The sequence below is a fragment of the Schistocerca gregaria genome, chromosome 8 (genome assembly GCF_023897955.1).
Source record: "Schistocerca gregaria isolate iqSchGreg1 chromosome 8, iqSchGreg1.2, whole genome shotgun sequence".
Classification (NCBI taxonomy): Eukaryota; Metazoa; Arthropoda; class Insecta; order Orthoptera; family Acrididae; genus Schistocerca; species Schistocerca gregaria.
In genome coordinates, this window is record NC_064927.1 from 382,527,147 (window position 1) to 382,551,930 (window position 24,784).

Sequence of the window (24,784 nt, forward strand, 5' to 3'; positions counted from 1 at the left end):
TGCTGCCCCTCTTCAGGAACTACACGTTTGTCTGGCCTCTCAACAGATACCCCTCCGTTGTGGCACGGCCATCTGTATCGCTGAGGCACGCAAGCCTCCCCATCAATGGCAAGGTCCATGGTTCATGGGGGTAGGACTTAAGATCATGTAAGTTTTATCCCCTGGTGGCTCAGATGATGATACACTTCAAGAACAGATGGAGTTTGAAGTTAGGTAATAAACCTCTTGCATCACTCACACACATCTGTCTGCCATCGCTAAATCATTATTAACATGGGAAAGGCAAATAAAACATCAGCATCAAAATAGCTCCCATATTGCAGTTGAATGTTAATTGAGACAGGATTAATGGGGATGAAATATGACCCCTAGCAATGGTGAGCCCAATGTGTTTATGTCTACGAGAGAGACATTTTACACTCTAAATGCACTGTACGGAGGGATTACCATCTCCACATAAAGTATGAAGGTAGTTAAAAAAAGTAAGGGACAAGTTGTCTGCAGGAAAATGTTTCTTCAGGAAATAAAAGTGATACAGCGGTTACTAAGACACAGATACATGTTAGTTTACATGTAGTCATCATTATTGTCTAAGCATTTGTTCCATTGGTAAACCAGCGTGTCAAATCAGGGTAAAAGAAATCATTGTCCATATGTAAGAGCCATTAACAATAGCCTTCTGAATGTCAGCATCATTTACGAAGTAGCAACCAGACACATCCTAAGAGATGAAAATCACTTGGTGTGAGATTCGGTCTGCATAGGGGTGTTCCAGTACAGTGCATAACAAACACAGGACAAAAGTATGCATATCATAGGCTGTATGCAGTTGAGTGTTGGTGTGCAACAGTGCTCTGTCTTCTGGATGTAGTACTGTTTGTTTCTTCCAAATTGTTTTCAGCAACCATTCCTGTATTGCACAATAACTAGCAGTATTCACAGTCTCTCCATGGGTGAGGAAATCAACTAGTAGCGCACTCTGTGCATCCCAAAAGACTGTGTCCGCAACTTTACTTCTGGATTATATTGTTTTGATCTTCTTGGTGTGTGTGTGTGTGGGGGAGTGGGTGTAGTTTTGTGGGGATTGGGGGGAGGGGGGTTTCCAGGGGTGAGAGTGAGAGCTGTGTCAGTGCTTTCTCCATCATAAGCGACATGTGATGCAACCACATTTAATACCCTGTGATGATACAGTGCATGAGTGTGACACCCTGTGCCTCCAGAGATGAACCCAATTCCCTACACTTTATTCTTGACTGAGAGCCACCATGGTATCCAATGAGAGCACATCATCTGGAATTCCATTGTGTTGTGGACAATGTAGACTACACTGCCATTGGAGATGTTTAAATTTGCGTGCAGTCTACAACACATGAATGTGGCCATTGGCTTAAATTTATAATTGCTTGGCTGCCGAGACCATTGCTTGTTTTACACATCTGTACTATTCTTATCAAATTCTTGGCACGAAAACCACATCTAATTGTATGACTATAGAATTTCTCAATAAATTTGCATCTGTTGACAATGAAATGCTGCTGTACACTTGCTCCACAAATTTCCAGTTGTCGATGATGAATTACAGCTTGGGTTGTTGCTGCAAATATGAAAACCCAATGCACTTTGCTCATCGGTCGCTGATCATGTGTCTGGCAACATCTCCATCTCAAAACTTTATTTTCAGGAACAATGGCACAACTACTTCAATCAGTTGGTGATGCTTGAAATCTTCAGTGATCTATTCTGTCTATGTGGAATTTAATTCACATTGGAAATTTATACTTCTATGAGAATTTGTGTTATCTTTCTTATTGAACCAGCCTCATAAGCCTCACATGGGAGAAGGTTCAAAGTGGTGTGGCCATATTCATTGAGGATGATAATTGCTCCTTGCCTCTCCTCATTGCAAATAGTTGCTGCAACACAGGTTAACTATATGTTTGCTGTACCTGCACCAAATTGATGGAATGGACAAAGAGACTAAATAATTTCTTTACAGAACTCCCTCCCTCACATGTCATTTGAGAGGGCTTAGTGTGTTACAGGTTTATATTAATGTGAGTGCTGCAAAATTGCTGTAATATTGGTCGCCAAATGCAATGCCACTATGTAGAAACCAATGCTGCTATGTAAAAAACAATGACTTAAATAAAGTCAATGGTTTCTTAACTAGTGGCATTTCATTGGGCAACCAATTCAGAAATTTTGCAGCATTCTTATTAATCTGCAGTACAGTTTAATTCTTCCTGTGTGACTTTATGTCACAATTACAAGTTTATATGCCAACTAGATTGGAATGTCAGATCCCTTAATTGGGCAGGTAGGTTAGAAAATTTAAAAAGGGAAATGGATAGGTTAAAGTTAGATATAGTGGGAATTAGTGAAGTTCGCTGGCAGGAGGAACAAGACTTTTGGTCAGGTGAATACAGGGTTATAAATACAAAATCAAATAGGGGTAATGCAGGAGTAGGTTTAATAATGAATAAAAAAAATAGGAGTGGGGGTAAGCTACTACAAACAGCATAGTGAACGCATTATTGTGGCCAAGATAGATACGAAGCCCACACCTACTACAGTAGTACAAGTTTATATGCCAACTAGCTGTGCAGATGATGAAGAAATTGATGAAATGTATGATGAGATAAAAGAAATTATTCAGGTAGTCAAGGAAGACGAAAATTCAATAGTCATGGGTGAATGGAATTCAACAGTAGGAAAAGGAAGACAACGAAACGTAGTAGGTGAATATGGATTGGGGCTAAGAAATGAAAGAGGAAGCCGCCTGGTAGAATTTTGCACAGAGCATAACTTAATCGTAGCTAACACTTGGTTCAAGAATCATGAAAGAAGGTTGTATACATGGAAGAACCCTGGAGATACTAGAAGGTTTCAGATAGATTACATAATGGTAAGACAGAGATTCAGGAACCAAATATTAAATTGTAAGACGTTTCCAGGGGCAGATGTGGACTCTTGACCACAATCTATTGGTTATGAACTGTAGATTAAAATTGAAGAAACTACAAAAAGGTGGGAATTTAAGGAAATGGGACTTGGATAAACTGAAAGAACCAGAGGTTGTACAGAGTTTGAGGGAGAGCATAAGGGAACAATTGACAGGAATGGGGGAAAGAAATACAGTAGAAGAAGAATGGATAGCATTGAGGAATGAAATAGTGAAGGCAGTAGAGGATCAAGTAGGTAAAAAGAAGAGGGCTGGTAGAAATCTTTGGGTAACAGAAGAGATACTGAATTTAATTGATGAAAGGAGAAAATACAAAAATGCAGTAATGGAAGCAGGCAAAAAGGGATACAAACGTCTCAAAAATGAGATCGACAGGAAGTGCAAAATGGCTAAGCATGGGATGGCTAGAGGACAAATGTAAGGATGTAGAGGCTTATCTCACTAGGGGTAAGATAGATACTGCCTACAGGAAAATTAGAGAGACCTTTGGAGAAAAGAGAACCACTTGCATGAATATCAAGAGCTCAAATGGAAACCCAGTTCTAAGCAAAGAAGGGAAGGCAGAAAGGTGGAAGGAGTATATAGAGGGTCTATACAGGGGCGGTGTTCTTGAGGACAATATTATGGAAATGGAAGAGGATGTAGATGAAGATAAAATGTGAGATATGATACTGCGTGAAGAGTTTGACAGAGTAATGAAAGACCTAAATCGAAGCAATGCCCCAGGAGTAGACAACATTCCATTAGAACTACTGACATCCTTGGGAGAACCAGTCCTGACAAAACTACCATCTGGGGAGGAGGATGTATGAGACAGGTGAAATTCCCTAAGACTTCAAGAAGAATATAATAATTCCAATCCCAAAGAAAGAAGGTGTTAACAGATGTGAAAATTACCAAACTATCAGTTTAATAAGTCACGGCTGCAAAATACTAACGCAAATTCTTTACAGACGAATGGAAAAACTGATAGAAGCCGACCTCGGGGAAGATCAGTTTGGATTCCGTAGAAATGTTGGAACACGTGAGGCAATACTGACCCTACAACTTATCTTAGAGAAATCTTTTGACAATGTTGACTGGGATACTCTCTTTCAAACTCTGAAGGTGGCAGGGGTAAAATACAGGGAGCAAAAGGCTATTTACAATTTGTGCAGAAAGCAGATGGCAGTTATAAGAGTTGAGGGACATGAAAGTGAATATTAAAATCCGTGGAGAAGAAATAAAAACTTTGAGGTTCACCGATGACATTGTAATTCTGTCAGAGACAGTAAAGGACTTGGAAGAGAAGTTTAATGGAATGGACAGTGTCTTGAAAGGAGGGTATAAGATGAACATCAACAAAAGCAAAACGAGGATAATGGAATGAAGTCGAATAAAGACGGGTGATGCTCAGGGAGTTAGAGTAGGAAATGAGAATGGTGTTACAGAAGAATGCTTAAGATTAGATGGGTAGGTCACATAACTAATGAGGAAGTATTGAATAGAATTGGGGAGAAGAAGAGTTTGTGGCACAACTTGACTAGAAGAAGGGATCGTTTGGTAGGACATGTCCTGAGGCATCAAAGGATCACCAATTTATTACTGGAGGGCAGTGTGGAGGGTAAAAATCGTGGAGGGAGACCAAGAGATGAATACACTTAACAGATTCAGAAGTATGTAAGTTGCAGTAGGTACTGGTAGATGAACAAGCTTGCACAGGATAGAGTAGCATGAAGACCGCAACAAGCCAACTAGCTTCACAAATGATGAAGAGATTGAAGAAATGTATGATGAGGTAAAAGAAATTGTTCAGCTAGTTAAGGAACACAACAATTTCATTGTGACTTGGGGTTGGAATTCGATAGTAGAGAAAGGAAGAGAGAGAAAAATAGTTGGTGAATACGGATTGGGGGAAAAGAATGAAAGAGGAAGCCACATGGTAGAATTTTGCACAGAGCATTATTTAATCATTGCTAACTCATGGGTTAGGAGTCATGAAAGAAGATTGTATATGCAGAAGAGACCTGAAGTCAGTGGAAGATTTCATAATGATTATTGATTGTGTAATGATGAGACAGAGATGTTGGAACCTGGTTTTAAATTTTTGGACATTTCTAGGGGCAGATGTGGACTCTGACCACAATTTATTGGTTATGAAGTGTAGATTAAAACTGAAGAAATTGCAAACAAGGTAGGAAGTTAAGACAATGGGGTCTAGATAAGTTGAAAGAACCAAAGGTTGTTGAGAGCTTCAGAGGAAGCGTTAGCAAGCAATTGACTGGAACAGGGAAAATGAATATAGTAGAAGACAGATAAGCAGCTTTGAGAGATGCAATAGTGAAGGCAGCAGAGGATCAAATAAGTGAAAAGAAAAGGCCTAGTAGAAGTCCTTGGATAACATAAGAGATACTAAATTTAATTGATGAAAGGAGAAAGGGAATACAAATGTCTAATAAACAAGAGTGACAGCCGGCCGATGTGGCCGAGCGGTTCTAGGCACTTCAGTCTGGAAGTGCGTGACTGCTACGGTCGCAGGTTCAAATCCTGCCTAAAGCATGGATGTGTGGTGTCCTTAGGTTAGATAGGTATAAGTAATTCTAAGTTCTAGGGGACTGATGACCTCAGATGTTGAGTCCCATAGTGCTCAGAGCCATTTGAGAGTGACAGGTAGTACAAAATGGCTTAGCAGGAATACCTAGAGGACAAATGTAAGGATTTAGAAGCATATAAAGCTTGGGGAAAGATACACACCATTTACAGGATAATTAAAGTAGCCTTAGGAGAAAAGACAAACAGCTGTATGAATATCAAGAGCTCAGATGTAAAACCAGTCCTAAGCAAAGAGGGCAAACCTGAAAGGTGAAAGTAGTATATAAATGGTCTATACATGGGAGATGAACTTGAAGGCCATATTATAGAATTGGAAGACATAGATGAACATGAGATGTGAGGTACAAAAGTGTGAAAAGAATTTGACAGAGCACTGAAAGTCTAAGTCAAAACAAGGCCCCAGGAGCAGACGACATTCCATCACAACTACTCATAGCCTTGGGAAAGTGAATCATGACGAAACTCTTCCATCTTGTGAGCAAGATGTATGAGACAGATGAAATACACTCAGACTTCAAAAAGAAAGTAATAATTCAAATTCCAAAGAAAGCAGATGCTTACAGGTGTGTGTGTTACTGAATAATAACCATGCTTGCAAAATACTAACATTAGTTCTTTACAGAAGTATGGAAAAATCTGGTGGAAACTGATCATGGAGAAGATCAGTTTGGATTGTGGAAATGTAGGACACCTCAGGCAGTACTGACTGTGAGACTTATCTTAGAAGGTAGATTAATGAAAGACAAACTGATGTTTGTATTGTTTGTGGACTTAGAGAAAGCTTTTGAAAATGTTGAATACTCTCATTGAAACTATGAAGGTAGCAGGGGTAAAATACAAGGAGTGGAAGGCTATTTATAACTAATGCAGAAACCAGATGGCAGTTGTAAGAGTTGGGGGACGTGAAAGGGAAGCAGAGGTTGAGAAGAGAGTGAGACAGGGTTGTCGCCTATCCTCAATCTTATTCAGTTTGCACATTGCACAAGAAATAAAGGAAACCAAAGGAAAATTTAGAGGAGGGATTAAATTTCAGGGAAAAGAAATAAAATATTTGAGGTTTACCAATGACATTGTAATTCTGTCTGAGACAGCAAAGGACTTAGAGGAGCAGTTGTGAATGGATTGGACAGTGTCTTGAAAGGGGGGTGCAAGATGAACATCAACAAAAGCGAAACGAGGATAATGGAATGTTGTCAAATTAAATCAGATGATGCTGAGGGAATTAGATTAGAAAACAAGACACTTAAAATAGCAAAATAGCTGATGATGGCCAAAATATAAAGGATATAAATTATAGACAGGCTGTGGCAAGGAAATTGTTTGTGAAGAAGAGAAATTTGTTAACATAGAATATTGATTTAAGTTTGTGGAACTCTTTTCTGAAAGTATTTGTAAGGTGTGTAGCAATGTATGGAAGTGAAACAAGGACAATAAGCAGTTTAGATAAGACGGGAATAGAATCTTTTGAAATATGGTGCTACTAAAGAAACTGGAAGATTAAATAGATATGTCATGTAATTAATGAGAAGGTACTGAATAGAATTGGGGCGAAAAGAAATTTGTGGTGCAACCTGACCAGAAAAGAGACCATTCTGAGATATCAAGAGATCACTAATTTAGTATTTGGGGGGAGGGGGGGGGGGGCAGAGTTTGGCGGGTAAATATCATAGAGGAGGGCCAAGATATAAAAACAAAGGATGTAAGTTCCAAAAGTTATTTGGAGATAGAGTGTCTTACACAGAACAGAGTAGTATGGGGAGCTCCACAAAACCAGTCTTTGGACTGAAGACTGCAACAACAACATTGTGCTATATGGTCAGACTGTTAAGAATCTCATTCCTTTACAAACATTTTGAGCAGAGGATGAAGGATGCACGTCAGCACTGTTATTGGTTGGTTCATTTTTCTCCTTTTGTTCTTCAATATGTCTCCTACCCTTCAGACACTTTTCAAGCACCATCACCCATTTTGGAGCATCTTACTGAAGAAGTTAAATAAATCCACTTTACACTGTTTGACTTAGACTTGCATCACACATATACAGTTCCATTCAGTTTGGTTCATATTTGGTTGCAGCCAAAAGTGAATGAAACATTTTGACACATACATGGTTCATATTAGGTTTTGTGTGTTCTTCCAAGAACAGGCTCATTATTGATCATGGAAAGAAGTCAAGTTGCCTTCATTTTGTTTCTCTGTAGAAGGATAAAAAATGAGAAAGAAATACCAGAATGTATTCAAAACACCCTTTCATTGCTTTATGACAGGAATTTGAATCATTCAGCAATATCTTCTCAGTGCTATGAGAGTACAAAGGAATATTTTTGAATTACTTCATGATGTCAATGAAATTACTTGATGAATTGTACGTGAAGTTAAAGAACCATCTTCAACACCAACATACATTTATGAGGGAGTGTAATCAACCATGCATTTTATTATAATTTTATGTGTTTTTAAATAAATGTCATTTGTTATTTTCTCAATTTTCAAATCATTTGCCTTTAAATTTTCTCAAAATTGTGGTGAGTTGTCCTTATGTACTATGTCTCTCATTTGACAAAAATGAGTTTTTCAGTACTATCCAAGTCCATGTTTTTACTGACATCAGATTCATCAATGTCATTGTAAATTTTAACGCAAACATCTTTCCATGCTTTCTGCATCGTAAATTAATCCTTATGTTTTTCACAAGTTTTGTCCCACAGCACTTATTTAGACTGCCTCACACAAATCACCCGTTGCAAATCAACATCTGGTAAACAACTTTCAAAAGATAACTTTTAAAGAGATCCACACAATATCGGGTTAAAACAGAAACTGAATTGTGCATGTGTCAATGCCTCAATTGCTTTCTGTTCCATGGGCATAAGTTTGCACCTTACAGAAACCTGATGAAACCTGTTTGTATCAAGGGAGCATTTTGTGTTCTACTGTTTCTATTAGGTACCAAATATAAACTGTAGCACTGCTTTGCACTTGTCAGCAGGGATCATAAGAAGAACTGAAAAGTAACTGAACCAAATGGAACCACACAGTATGAAATAGGTCTTAACCTAGGACTCAGAACATTATCCCAAACTCCAGAGAGACACAACCCTAATACCTTTCCTGAAATGGGGAAAGGACCAGCTGTGCTCCAGTGGCGGTCATAATGTTGCCATCAATACCTGAGTAGGACAGTGCATGGAGTGAATGGTGAGCAGCCATGTGGCTCAGGTCCTAGAATCCAGATTTCTCTAGTCATTTCCAGTGTGAGTTCTGGACGAATCTCTCAACAATTGATAACTTTTTCCATGTGGCTATCCTATGCAGGAATCATCTAGTAGGTATCTTTTTCGGCCTTGAGAAAACATACAAACCCACATAATTGAATAAATTCCTCAAGCAGCTCTGTCAGTGGGATTTCCAGGACTGACTCCTTGTGTTGTAATATTGCATTGTGCCCCAGTGCATCCTCCGGGCATAGGTTAGTAAGCCTCTATTATCTACATGGAGGTGCCTCCTCATCAGTGTCACTTTTGATGATTGGCCTTCCTTCGTTTCCAAATTTGTTTCATCCTTTCAGAATGAAGTCTCTTTCTTTGATCATACCGCAGTGTTCCAGTCTGTTTTCTAATTTCCCTCTGACCGTTTTTCCAATCATGTATCTTTTGTCTGAATGTTTTTCTATCTGTAATGTGTGCCTGAGTTGCACAGGCTACTTTAAGATCCTACTTAATCGCAGCGATCAATTTAACTGATTCAGTTTTGACTTTACTCCTTTCTTCTAGACTTCCACTATTTGCTTTATCAGCCTAGTGGGTGCCATTTTTTAATGTGCCTGTAGAATTGAAGTCTTCGTTTTCTCATGTAACAATGTGAATTCTTCTATTTCCTTATTACTTCTCAGCTTATATGTTTCTCCATCAGTAATTTTGGAGCCTAATATTTTCTTAATAATCTTTCTTTCGAATTTTGTCTGTATCCCTCTTTCTATTTAAAATTAAAGTTTCTGCTCCACAGAGACTAAATATAGAAAGTAATTTTTTGTTACAAATATTTTGTGTTACTCTGAATGCTTTTACCATTTTTTGACAGCCAACTTTGCTTTCAGCTTTTTCCAGACCATTTTCTTGTACTATTTCCGCCCCAAGTATTTGAATTGAGAAACCTTTTTTATTTCTCTATATTTCGTGTTCAAAAACTTTGTGCGTGTTTGTTGCATGTCATATATTTCATTTTTTCCAATGACAATTGTAGACCTATTTTTTCCACAACTTCTCTAAGAATTTCAATTTGTTTTTGAGTTGTGATAATATCCCTAATTAAAATTACCAGATCATCTGCAAAGGTGAGGCAATCTACTTTAATATTACATTTACCCAACTTGTTTGGTTGATTTATATTTGGATTCAACTTTTGCTCACGCTATTCAGTAATTAACTTTTCCAAAGATAATTATAGAAAATTATAGAATGGAAAGAGCAGAAGTAATTACCTTTTCCAAAGCAAAAGTTGAGTCCAAATATAAACAGTAATGGAAAGAGTCCATCTCCCTGCCTAACACCTGTCTTTATGTCAAATGGTTCAGAAATTTCTCCCATGAATTTAACTAGAGCTAGTGGCAGTTAACGTTTCCTTTATCATTGTTAGAGTTTTATTATGTAGCTCGTGTTCTTTCAAAATTTGGGAAAGAGATTCACAACTAAGTCGTAGGCTTTTTTAAAATCCCCAAACGTACATACAATATTGTTGCTAGAAATCCTTTGGTGCCTAAGGATTAGTTTTAAATTAAGACTTTGTTCCTGACAGTATCTGTTTTGTGTAAAGCCTGCTTGGTATTCACCAGTTTTAGGTTCTAACTGTTCTTGGGTTCAGTCAAGTAAATATTGTGAGAGAATTTTGTATGTGACTGGGAGAAGAGAGATTCCTCAGGAATTATTACCATTGGTTCTATCCCCTTTTTTATGGAGGAGAAGATTAGTGTTTAACGTCCCGTCGACAATGAGGTCATTAGAGACGGAGCGCAAGCTCGGGCGAGGGAAGGATGGGGAAGGAAATCGGCCGTGCCCTTTCAAAGGAACCATCCCGGCATTCGCCTGACAGGGAAATCACGGAAAACCTAAATCAGGATGGCCGGAGACGGGATTGAACCGTCGTCCTCCCGAATGCCCCCCTTTTTTTTATGCAATGGATGAATTGGGGCAGTTTTCCAGTCCTCAGGTATTTTCTCAGTTTGCCAGATATGTCCTATTAGCTGAGTAATCTCCATATTTTGATATCAGATTCTTCAGAGTTAGGTTGGTGTTATTAGTTTGCTGTAGTTTGAACTAATTCAATGGTTCTGGTCAGTTTAATAGTCCTTCAAAATAATTAGCAAGTACCTGGTTAAGAGCCAAAGTGCCATTTTCGTTTTTGAAGCAAAGACTTTCAGGTTGATAACTGGTTGGTTTTGTTTTGAATGTTTTATAAAAGTTTCTTGTATTGTTCTTTTGGGAGCCTTTTTCATTTTCTAAAAGTTGAGAATTTAGCCTTTTTCATTTTCTAAAAGTTGAGAATTTTTGTAGTTTCCTTTTAATATGTCAGATTACTTTAGATGTTTCTTTTCTTATAGTTAGAAATGTGTATGTATTTTCAGTTTTGTTACTATTCCGATTTTTGAATGCCTCATGCCTAGACTTAACTGCAATTTCACAGTTTATGTTCCACCAAGGGTGCTTTTGTTTCTTTTGAACTGAAATTAAATTTTGTGCAGTTTTGTTGAATTTTTCTTTTAGACTTTGCCAATTGTTGATTTTTTTGTCAAGTTTGCTTGTTAGAGTTGCTGTTATTTTAGCAGTGTAAATTTTGGGATAACATTTTCTGTTTTGAAGAGTTTTTGGGGTTATTCATGTTAAATAATGCTCAGAATCAATGTCAGCCCCTTTCCTAACTTGGAAATTTAAAATTTCTTTGTAGTTAGGGTATGAAATTGCTACATAAATGATTTGAAATTCCCCAATAATAAATGTATTGGGTGCTCACCAAGTTTTTTGTCTAGAAGGATTCGTCTTAAAATGTGTTGACATGATTTTTAGATTAAAATTTTTGTGTGTTTCAATAAGTCTTTGGCCATTTTGGTTTGTATATTTATGCACAGGATATTCACTTACCTTTTTCTTATATTTCTTCTTTTTATATAATTGACTGAGCGTTAAAATCACCCATCAAAATTTAACATAGTTTGAGGGGTTTTTTCGAGATGCTTTCTAACATATCTCAAGCTTCATTAACTTCTTCAGGTTTTTTTAAGGTTCTCATCATTGACTGGCATATGGATGTTAATTAAAGTGTATGCTTTATTTGCACATTTAAGAGGAATTGTCATTAGTCTATTATTAATGGATGTTACCTCCATTATTGAATTTAAAATATTTTTGGGGACTGCAAAAGAAACTCCCAAATGTGCTTATTATTAGGTACTCTTTTATCAGTTTTACTTTTAACAATACAATAATTACAAAATCTATGGTTTTATTGCCTGTCATCCATTTTTCTTGAAGTGCCAAAACTTGAATCTTGTGCTCTTTTAAATTATCTCCCAATTTATGAAGTTCACTTGATTGCAAAATGACTGTTTAAGTGCTGAAAAAATGCATTTATTTTGGCTTTAAGATGGCCAGAGGACTGCGACTTCCTCTGTTGAATCATATTGCATTTTAACATGGCCACCCCAGAATCTGAAAGACCAGTTGCGCAGTAATACTGGCAGTGGATTGACCATTTGTGGTAATATTGTGATTATCAAATGCTCTATGATGATTGTACATGGATCAGATGGACTTAAGTAGACTCATTGAGTGAACTCATAGTATTAAGACAGGAACGGTTAGTTCCAAAACACAAATTTCAGCTGCACCCCTGACGAACAGACATGTGAACACTTTGTCGCTTACTACAAGATGGACACAAAGTGGATTTGGTTTGTATATTGTCTTGGTCTAGGACTGCTTATTCTGTGTTCGCAGCTCTCCACCATATCTGATAGAACGTTCATTATTTCTAGACTTGATTAATATATTATAACATTGCTTAATATATTATGTATTTGAGCACAACCACTACCCTACTCTACTTTCCACCCAAATTGCATTTCTGCACATGACTTTTCAGACGTATTTGTTACAGTACTTCCATTCATTTGTCTAAAACCTTAAATCTCGGAAACTTCTTCACTGGTTGGTCTAAAATTTTGACATAACATTGTATTTGAATATGCACGAGTTTTTATATACCTACTGGGGTGCCATCCTATCTGTTACCTATATAAAGCTGAGCGCATATGTGTATCTGGACTGATTTCAATCAAATCTTGTACATATACAGCTTGCCTCTTGAGTTGTAACAGTTTGGACACGAGATCGCGGTGTTCAGCCAAAAACGTTTTTTTCTGGCCTATGGCATATAGACTGCCATGGGTGACAGGCATGTCAGTTGGAAATAATAATGGCCTGCCAAGTGAAGGGGAAACGCTATCACCAGAAATCTCGAAACTTACTTTAAATTTTTTCATGCTAACTCTAATATACATTTGGATGGGCATAGTGTCTCTCTCTACCCCCTCTCCTCTCCCCCCCTCTCACTCCCTCTCCCTCTCCCTCCCCCCTCCCCTCACCCTCCTCGCTCTCCCCTCATCCCTCTCCCCCTCCCCCCCTCTCCCTCTCCCCTCCCCCTCCCCTCTCTCCCCTCCCCTCTCCCCTCCCCTCTCCCCCTCCCCTCTCCCTCCTCCCCCTCTCACCTCTCCCCTCTCACCTCTCTCCCCTCTCCCTCCATCTCCCTCCCTCTCCCTCCATCCCCTCCTCTCCCTCCCCCCTCTCTCTCTCTCTCTCTCCTCTCTCCTCTCTCTCTCTCTCTCTCTCTCTCTCTCCACACTAAGCTTTTGGCCAAAGCCTAGCCCTAGCCCACTCTAGTTGAGCTTGATCGGCTGGAGATAGTGGTCATATGTGTGTGAGATATGCCTTCTTGTCTTGTGTAAAAGTGTGTGTATTTTCCTTTTTTTCTGTATAAGGCTTTGGCTGAAAGCTTATAGTGTAACAGTCTTGTTTGTTGTGCCTGTCTGGAACTCAGTGTGTCATGTTTATGCTGAGTAGTGCCATGTTTATGGTGAGTAGCAATCTATCCATTTCACAATTTCCAATATTCCAATCTGGACTTCTCGTTGTTCAGATATTAAAAACGATGTATAATTCAATTACTCTATGTGTCTGTTGGTAGTACAAAAAATTTTGCCTCCTGAAGGTAACTACTAGTCTGCAGTGCAATCATATAATCTTATAGAACATTAACATAGGTAATAGTTAAATGGTTGCTAATGTCAATTCCCCTGCTTCCTCATTGTCCTTATCAACACAGCTATCAGCTTTTTCTTCCTCTGCATGTACATTTCTCCGAGCCTTTCATATTTTTATATCTTGGTAGTCTTGCTAAATGTGGGACATGAGATGAAATCTGTCAAGATGTTCATAGTTGCTGGTACATCCAGTGTTTGTAAGGAGGCAACTGAAATTAGATTGGCAGCCAATTTGATTAATAGAGATGACATTGAACCCTGTACTGTCTTTGTTGTAGCTGGCAGTGTTCTTTGGTGTAGTTGGTCCATGTGTTTGAGGAGGATAGTTTTTGCTTTTAGTACATCACTGACATCAATGTTCTGCCATGGGTGGTGCTGAAATGTAACAGAAATATCTACTGAATAGGCTGAATATATTTGCTAGAAAAATGGTACTCAAGTTTTATGATCAGCTGTCTGTAATTGTCTTCTAATTTGACAATTATTCAGGTCATCAAGAGTGAAACTTTTTGTACTCTCATTTTGCTTTCTGTTGATGAGACTACTATCAACAATGTAAGATGTACTTGTAATATGGTAGTTGAGAGAAACTGAATAAAAGTGAATCTTAATTCTTAACTGTTTGCGGCTTTAGAGCAACCACACAACAGCTGCTAGAACTGTCCACATAAATTACTTCTTTCTGGTTGATGTGGAACTATTAGCAAAATTGACCATAGTGAAATTATTTACCAAGGAAAATCACTGAACAGCTGTACATTTTGAGAAGTTGTTTTATTTTATTTTGACAACCAGTTTCAGCCTTTCAATATGCCATCCTGAGGCCCCATATGCATGTAATGTGTAGATATTCCGATCCATTGATACTTGCATGCTTTAACTGTCAGTATCTGTATACCATGAATTCATCCCCCGAGTGCTTCCTTCAAAGACTAGACAACAACTCTGGTGAATTTGTCCTCAAAGCACATTCAGTGGAAACAACCCTTAGTAAATAAGGAATTTTGCACATTTTCAGTAAGGAAAACATACTGATTATAATATGTCTTTTCTTGATAAGGAACACATAGGACATCTTTTACAAATGAAAGAAGTGCATTATATAACCTTGAAAAATTGGCTACTATGAAGGAATGAGAGTTTGTACCTTTTGCACTTTTGAACTGCCATGTTTTTCATAATAAATTTACTTCCTTTTCCAGGCGACTGACTTAACGATTGAACACAATAAGTATTAAATTAGAATACTGTAGCGTTAGTTATTCTTATTGATTTATATATAAAGGAATGAAATATTGCATAACTTGTGACAGCTCACATCTTTTTTAATTACATCTTGATCATTTAAAATTGCTGAGAATGTTTTAGAATATATTTGGTTACCATAACACATTGTTAATTTAGTTTTCTTCATTTCACACTTTAACTTTAAAAAGTAAAATTGAAAAATGAAAATTCCGGGATGCAAGTGACCAATAAAAAATGAAGACGGACTTTGGCTTGCCTACATAAACAGACGCTACAAAAGTCATGGGACAGCGATATGCACATATACAGATGGTGGTAGTATTGCATCCACAACATATAAAAGGACAGTGCATTAACGAAACTGTAATTTGTACTTAGAGGATCCATGTAAAAAGATTTCTAACGTTGTTATAGTAACATGATGGGAATTAAGACTTTGAATTCAGAATGGTAGTTGTAGTTAGACACATGGGACATTCCATTTTGGAAATCATTAGGGAATTCAATATTCTGAAATCCACATTGTTAAGAGTGTGCCAAGAGCACCAAATTTCAGGCATTACCTCTCATCACAGACAACGCAGTGGCCAATGGCCTTCACTTAATGATTAAGAGCAGTGGTGTTCGCATAGAGTTATCACTGCTAACAGACAATCAAAACTTTGAAATAAAAGCAGAAATCAATGTTGGACATATGATGAATATATCCGTTAGCTCAAAACAGCAAAATTTGGCTTTAATGGGCTATGGAGCAGACAACCAATGTGAGTGCCTTTGCTAATGGTATGACATTGCCTGCAGTGCATCTCCTGGGCTCATGGCCATATTCAGCTCAACCCTAGATGACTAGGTAACTGTGGTCTGGTCCAATAAGTCCTGATTTTAATTGGTAAGAGCTAATGGTACCACAGGTCGCTAATGGTGGCACGGGCCCCACAAAGCCATGGACACAAGTTGTCATCAAGGCACAGAATAAGGTAGTTGTGGCTCTGTATGGTGGCGGCTGTATTTCATGGAATGGACTGGGCTCGCTGTTCCAACTGAACTGATCATTGACTGGACATGGTTATATTTGGCTACTTGGAGAACATTTACAGCCCTTCATAGACTTCATGTTCCCAAAAAAATGATGTAATTTTTATGGATGACAATGTGCCATGTCACTGGGCCACGATTGTTCAGAGTTGTTTTGAAGAACTAGTTAGAGCGAATGAATTGGCCAGCCAGATCACTCAACATCAATTCCACTGAACATTTATGAGACACTAGAGATCAGTTCTTGCAGAAAATCCTGCACGAGCCACGCTTTCGCATTTATGGATGGTTATAAAGGTAGCATTGCTCAGTATTTCTGCAGGAGAATACATGTCACATTGAGTTCCTGCACTTTGCTGGGCAAAGGGAATTCCAACATCATATGAGGAGGTATCCCAATGACTTTTGTCACCTCATTGTACAAATGATGGGTTGTGCACACACACACACACACACACACACACACACACACACACACACACACACACACACACTCCCTCCCTCCCTCCCTCCCTCCCTCCTGCCCCCCTCGCTCTCCCTCTCCTTCTCTGTTTGTCTCTGTCTCTCTCTTTCAGAGTGAGATCATCTGGCTTAATTGCGCACTTATTCAGCTGTACTGACTGCTCAAGAATGGGGTAAGGAGGAGGCGGGGGAGGGTGTAAGGTCAGAAGGAGTGTACACGATTCACAACTGAGTGAATAGATGAAGCATTGAATTGTTGAAAGACACACAGAAAATAATGGAAACTTTTGTAGCTTTCAGACAAGTTCTTTAATGAGCTGTAGTACACACACACGCTCAGAGTCAGCTGTCTCTCTTACTCCTCAATTATTTGCATTCTTCTAGAACTTTCGTTACTATAGTTTTAAAACACGGCATTTCATGAGATTGTCTACATGCTACCCACTCAGATAGTCAAGAGTTTTAATGTGCTGCTTCTGTGGCTTGGGGAAAGTGAGCCCATCCTGGCTCAAATATGCTTCACAGTCTAACGTTAAGGGTAACATTAAGGGCTGGTGAGCCAGCCAGCCTGGATGTCGTGTTTAGGAAGTTTACCACATGCTGCTATGTAAAAACCGGACCGGTACCCATGTTCCACCTGAGATGCATACTCTGCAAAAATTTAGAAAACATTCTCATACCTACATATATGATTAACTCTGGATACAGACAGGTAGGGTGGGTGGGGGTGGAGGGTGAATAAGAGACTGATGACCTAGGATGTTCGGTCTCTTTGAACCCTTCATCAGCCTATACTTCCAAAGGGTATCTTTGCCTTCATCCACTTGTGAAGAATTTTTCCTTATAATATCTGTCAACTTGATAATGATGTGTAATTTCCAAAGTGGTGTAACAAATCCAGAGATCTAATGTAACCATATGATTGGGAAGTCTATTATATAGTTACTCATCAACTGAAGGTTCATTTTGTTTCAACATGATGAAATACTATGTTTTTAAGATATTTTTCATGATATTTATAAGAAGCAAAGTTAACCACCTACAAATCTACATTGCTTGCTTTTTAAGTGTGTTTTAGCTTTGTTGTCATTGCTTGAGGCCATCAGATTGGAGAATATAGGGTATGCATGTTGCAAGTGTTGGACAAAACAGTGCAGGAGTAAATAGAGGCCATCCTGGAACCATTAAATTTAAATCCCCACTTGACTAATCTAGACTTGTGAAAATATTTCTACACAAATACCAGCTGAATACCCGACGTTGCCCGGGTATGTATTTATTCTGCAATCTTCTGTTAGTCCATCTCCTACTCCCCCCCCCCCCCCCTCTCTATGTCTCCTCCCCCATCACTTCTTTGTTGATCTTCTGTCCACCTCCCCCACCACCTGCTCTCTGTTCATCTCCTCCTGCCCCTCGCTCTGTCCACCTCTTCCTCCCCTTTTTCTGCCCATCTCCTCGTCTCCCATCTTTCTGTCCACCTTCTGATCTTCCCCTTCTTTGTCCACTTCCTCCTCCCTCTCTGCCTGTTCATTTCCTCCTCCTTTCTCCCTTTGCCTATCACTTCCTTCCCCTGTCTCTGTCCATCTCCTACTGTGCTCTCTCTCTCTGTCCATTTTCCGCTCCCTCTCTCATCATTACATCTTCCCCCCCTTCCCTTCGCCCCCTCCTCAGAAGTGCTGCATTCTTCGAGGGCTGGGCCTCCTACATTTTGTATTGATTTATAACTTTAATACTTGTCAGATATTAGCAGCACATTTGGACTCATTCTTGTTGCCCTTTACAGATGATAGTTTCCATATACTTATTAGTTTTTAAGCAGGGTCTTCTATTATCAATCTCAGTACATGTATCCTATGCCATCTTTCTTAGCTCACCGTTCCAACATACTGTAGATGGCTTGTGGCAGGTCTGAGTGTTCCCTCTCTCTGTTCATCTCCTCCTCCCCCTATCTGTGTCCATCTCCCCCCCCCCCCCCTGCAATATTTCATGTCCTCCTTCCCTCCCTCTCTGTCTGTCCATCTTCTTCTCCTCCTCCCTTCTCTCCCTACTTTATCACACTCAACCCAATAGGAGGCTGGAAGTTCTCACCCCACATTATTTCTTTCCATGTTGTAACTGATAAGTGATCCAAATCTGGTTGAATTCATTCCAGGGGCTTTGGATGAGCTTTTCAACACAGATGTATCCATGCACACGTCAGATATATTTCACATATTTTGTATATATTTGTATACGTATTTCACCTGTATCTCTTGCGAATTTTGCCCTGCAGTTTTATTTCCACACAACTCAATGTTTGTGATGTTGTGTCTCCTGAACTATGTGCTGCACAATGAAATAATTTTGCATGTACATTCAGTGGCATATGTAGTTATTCTCTGTGAAGTGTGTTGTGAATAGAGTTAGTAGAAAAGAGTAACAAATTAATGCAGCAGTTTTCCACACATCTCATTGTTAACGATCTCCTGAACTATGTGTAATACAGTGATATATTTTCATAGGCACATTCAACGGCACATGTGGTTACTGTATGCGAAATGCATTGCGAATAGAATTAGTAGTAAAGAGGAAATACATGAAAACATCATACATGATGCTACAGTTTTTAGTGCACCTCAGTATTTGACATCTTATCTCCTAAGCTACAGTGATATATTTTTATAGGCACATTCAGTGGCAGATGTGGATACTGTCTGGAGAAAGTGTTGCAAATGAAGTTAGTAGCAGTGAAATAATAAAGTTAAGTGTCTTTCATGATTCGGTAGTTTTTAACACATCCTATTTCCTGAATTTTGTGTTGTATAATGATACAATTTCTCTGGTACATTCAGTGGTAGACATGAATGTTTTCTGCAAAATGCATCATGAAAACAGTTGATAGTAAAGAAATAATAAATTAAAATGTCATGCTTCACACGGCAGTCTTGCGCATGAATAGCAAAAATGAAGTAAGTGATGGTTTTTTTTTTTTTTTCCTTTCAACATTTTGTGAGGTTTGTCACTGAGAAGTAGTTTCATAAATGTTTGAAATTATGTGTTAGGTTTGTTGCAAAGTCTCTAAGTGCTCCCTTTCACAAATGCTGGATGGGTATTCATGCATCATGTACTACACTGCTTTTTCACCCACACCCCTTTGATCGATAGGTGGTTCTTACATCCACAACAATGATTTCAAGACAGTAATTGACTGTGCACTAAGTTTGGTTTAAATCAGTCCAGTGGCTTTGGAGATGTGGAACACAGTAAATATATAAGTGCAACAATTTTTATAATATGTATGGATACTCTTGGGGTGTGCTAACCTTATATTGTAATGGTCTTCAGTTGAAAGATTGGTTTGAAGTAGCTCTCCATGCTAGTCTCACCAATGAAAACCTCTTCATCTCTGCATAACTACCACACCCACATCTATATGAAGCTGCTTACAATATTCAAGCTTAGGTCTCCCTCTACAGTTTGTACTCCCCCCCCCCCCCCCTCCCTTCCCCCCAATCACACACCACACACATTGTTTCATTACCGGACTGATGATTCCTTGATACCTCAAGATGTGTCCTATCTTCCAATGGCTTCTTTTAGTCAAGTTGTGCCATAAATTTCTATTTTTCCCAATTTGATTCACTATCTCCTCATGTGTTATTTGATCTACCCATTTAATGCTTAGCACTCTTCTGTAGCACTGATTTTCAAAAGCTTCTATTCTTTTTAGTTTGCACTGCTTATCATCCACAATTCACTTCCTTACAAGGTTACACTCAAACAAATACTTCAAGACTTCCTAACACTTGTGTCAATATTAGATACGAACAAATTCCTCTTTTTCAAAAATGCTTTTCTTGCTATTGCCATTCTGCATTTTACATCTGCTCTACTTTGGCCTTCATCAGTTATTTTACTACCCAAATGACAAAATCTCTCTACTACTTTAAGTTTTTCATTTCCTGATCTGATTCCCTCAGGATCAACTGATTTAATTCAGTTACACTGAATTACTCTTTTTAACCTTTCATTGGCATACATCGTATTATCTCTTTTCAAGACACTATCCATCCTGTTCAACTGCTGTTCCTAATCCTTTGCTGTCTCTGACAAATTGACAAACCTTGAAGTTTGTAGTTCTTCTCCATGAACTTTAATTGCTTTCTCAAATTTCTCCTTGATTTCCAGTACTGCTTGCTCAGTCTTCATCTTGAATAACATTGGGGATAGACTACACCGATTTCTTTCTCCCTTCTCAACTGCAGCTTCCCTTTCATGTTCTTCGAATGTTATAATTGCAGTCTGGTTTCTGTACAGATTGTAAATAATTGTTCACTGTCTGTATCACTGCTATATTCAGAATTTCAAAGAATCTAGTCATGTCAACATTGTCAATAACTTACTCTAAATCTACAAGTACTATAAACATCGTATTGCTGTTATTCAACCTATATTAGAGTAAGTATTTCCTCATATGTTCCCACATTTGTCCAGAACCAAAACTGATCTTCCCTCAGATTGACTTCCACCAGTATTTCCATTATTTTGCAAATAGTCCATGTCAATATTTTGCAGCACAAGACTTATTAAACTGATAGGTCGGTAGTATTCACATCTGTCAGCTACTGCCTTCTTTGGAATTTGAATCATGGCATTTTTCTTGGAGTCTGACAGAATTTCACCTGTTTCACAATTGCTCATCAGGTAGAATAATTTTGTCATAGGTGGCTCTCCCAAGGATATGAATAATTCTGAGGGAATGTGCACTGTAAAATTATTCATGCAGTATCATATCTCCCATCTCATCTTCACCTACTTCCTCTTCTCATTCTATAACATTGTCCTCAAGTTAATTTCCCATATTTTGTGTCCCTGTATATTTCTTCCTTCTTTTAGCTTTCCCATCTCTGCTTATTACTGGCTTTCTATCTAACATCTTGACATTCATACAGCTGCTTTTCATTTCTCCAAATGTTTCTTTAATTTGCCTACAGGTTGTATCTATCTTTCCTCTAGTTACGCATTCTCATACAGCCTTGTATTGTTCCTGTAGCCAGTCCTGCTTAACCATTCAGCAGTTACTGTCAGTCTCATTTTTAAGACATCTGTGTGCCCTTTCACTTTCTTCATGTGTTGCACTTTTATTTTCTCCTCTCATCAGTTAAACTTAGTATCTCCTGTATCATCCAGAACTTTTCATTAGGCCTTGCCTTCTTACCTTTGTGATCCTCTGCTGCCTTCCTATTTCATTTCACAAAGCTACCCATTAGTCTTCTACTTTATTCCTTTCCCCCATTTAAGTCCAACATTGTGTGATGCATTCTCTGAAACACTTAGCAACCTCTGGTTTCTTCATTTTATCCAGGTCTCATCTCCCTAATTTCCTACCTTTTTACAATTCTTTAGTTTCAGTCTGCAGTTCATAACCTGTAAGTTATGGTCCAAGTCCACATCTGCCCATGGAAATATGTTACAGGTCAAAATCTGCTTTCAAAGTCTCTGTCTTGCCTCAGTATTATCAATTCCACCACACTTCACTAATTCCCACTGTATATAACTTCAGGCTATTGATTTCCATTTTTAAATCCTTTAACCTACATACCTATTAAATAGAATTGGGGAGAAGAGGAGCTTGTGGCACAACTTGACTAGAAGAAGGGATCGGTTGGTAGGACATGTTCTGAGACATCGAGTGTGAAGGGTAAAAATTGTAGAGGGAGACCAAGAGATGAATACATGAAGCAGATTCAGAAAGATGTAGGCTGCAGTAGGTACTGGGAGATGAAGAAGCTTACACATGATAGAGTAGCATGGAGAACTGCATCAAACCAGTCTCAGGACTGTAGACCACAACAACAACCTACCTACCAAATTAAGGAATTTAACATTCCATGCACTGACCCATAGAATGTCAGTTTTGCTTCTCCTGATTATGACATCCTTGACAGTAATCCACACTTCAAGATCTGAATGGAAGACCATTTTACCTATAAGAAGTTCTCAAAATCCTCGAACTTTGGCCTCTTACATGTCAACTAATGTCGCCTTTGTGATGTGGAAGTGTATCATTTTTTCATTACTTCGCAATTTCTCAAGGAAATTAAGTGCTCCATGCAATGTTCCTTCATACCTAACACTGCATTTCTTGATCTTACCCTCCAACTTTTTCTACCCAGTTGCATACTTTTCACGATGATGACATCTAGACAGTTCGATACCTGTTTCAAGTTGTTTTTCACAGATTGTTTCTTTGTTAAAGATATCTTTTTTATCTCATTATGCGGTGCTTATACTCTCAGAGAGAGTCTTCAGTTCATGAAAATACAGTGTGAAAATTTTCTTTTTAGTTCCGTACTACTTTTGGTATAAGTGCATTAACCATTTACTCCTCTGTGACTTTGGCTTTCTTAAATGCATGAAAATGGTGCCCTTCCATTTCATTGTAACACCAATGCAGCCATCATAATTTTCCATTATGTGTCCTATTCATGCAGCAGACTGTGCAGCATATTGGACATTGTGTTGACCACAACAGCATGGAACTTACAAAACTATGTTCAAGGATGAAGGTTAGTCAGTAGTGACAAGTGACAGTCCATTACACACTGAGGTGACAAAAGTCGTGGGGTAGCTCCTGATATTGTGCTGTACCTCCTTTTACCTGGCATAGTGCAGAAGCTCAACATGGTGTGGGCTCAACAAGTCGTTGGAAGTCCCTGCAGAAATATTGGGCCGTGCAGCCTCTCTATCCATACATAATTGTGAAAGTGTTGCCAGTGCAGGATTTTGTACATGAACTGATCTTTTGATTATGTCCCATAAAAGTTCGATGGGGTTTATATTGGATGGTCTGGGTGCCCAAATCATTCACTCAAACTGTCCACAATGTTCTTCAAGCCAATTGCAAATAATTGTGTCCCACTGACATGGCAAATTGTCATCCATAGATGTTGACAACTTGGGTCCATGGCTTTGTGGGGTGTGCAACGCACTTGAAACCTACCATCCACTCTTACCAGCTGAAATTGGGATTCATCTGATCAGGCCATGGTTTCTAGGCATCTAGGAGCCAGATGATATGCCACGAGCCCAGCGGATATGCTGCAGGCTATGTTGTACTGTTAGCAAAGGCACTCATGTCAGTCTTCTGCTGCTATAGCCCATTAACACATAATTTCACCGCACAGTCCTAACGGTATATCTGTCATATGGCCCACATTGTTTCTGTGGTTAATTCCTGCAGTGTAGCTTGTCTATTAGCACTGACAACTGTACACAAATGCCACTACTCTCAATCTTTAAGTGAAGGCTGTTGGACACTGTATAGTCTGTGGTGAAAGATAATGTCTGAAATTTGGCACACTCCTGGCAGTGTGGATCTCAGAGTATTGAATTCCCTAATGATTTCCGAAATGGGAAGTCTCAAGCATCTAGCTCCAGCTACCATTCAGTTATCAAAGTCTTGTTAATTCTCAGCCATCACTTTTCACATCACATACCTGAGTACAAATGACAGTTCCCCCAAAGCACTGCCTTTTTATACGAGGGCTATCCCCAAAGTACATTACGTTTTGGAATTAAAAATAAATAAAGTATTGGATTTTTTTTATTATATACAGATGAAAGCCACACTTAAATACAACTTTTCTACATAGTTGCCATTTAAATTAAGGCACTTATCATAGCGATGGACGAGTTTGGAAATTCCTTCGTCGTAAAATTCGTCCGCCTGCGCCTTCAACCATGTGGCGACTGTCTTTTGGGACAGAAAAGGTGTGATTTTTGTGGATTTCCTGGAAAGAGGCACTACAATAAAACTCTCAAAGGTATTGCCAAACTCTGCACAACCTCAGAAGAGCAATACAAAACAAGCGCAGGGGAAAGTTGGGCTCAAAGATCTTGTTGATTCACGACAACGCCCGGGCCCACACGGCAAATGCCACTCGTGAAGTTCTCGAATCTTTTAAGTGGGAGTTGTTTCCTCATCCGCCGTACAGTCCCAACCTGGCACCGAGTGACTTCCACTTATTCCCAGCAATGAAGAAGTGGTTGGCTATGCAGTGTTTTGATGACGATGCACAGCTTCAAGAAGAGGTAACCACGTGGTTGAAGGCGCAGGCGGCTGAATTTTATGACAAAGGAATTTCCAAGCTCGTCCATCGCTACAATAAGTGCCTTAATTTAAATGGCAACTA

General features: G+C 38.8%; 1 protein-coding gene across 1 annotated transcript in view; it reads left to right on the plus strand.

Annotated features, from left to right (window-relative positions):
* Nucleotides 1–24,784, plus strand: part of LOC126284819 (cap-specific mRNA (nucleoside-2'-O-)-methyltransferase 1) — a 241,890-nt gene that overhangs the window by 133,698 nt on the left and 83,408 nt on the right. The gene's annotated exons all lie outside the window — the stretch shown is intronic.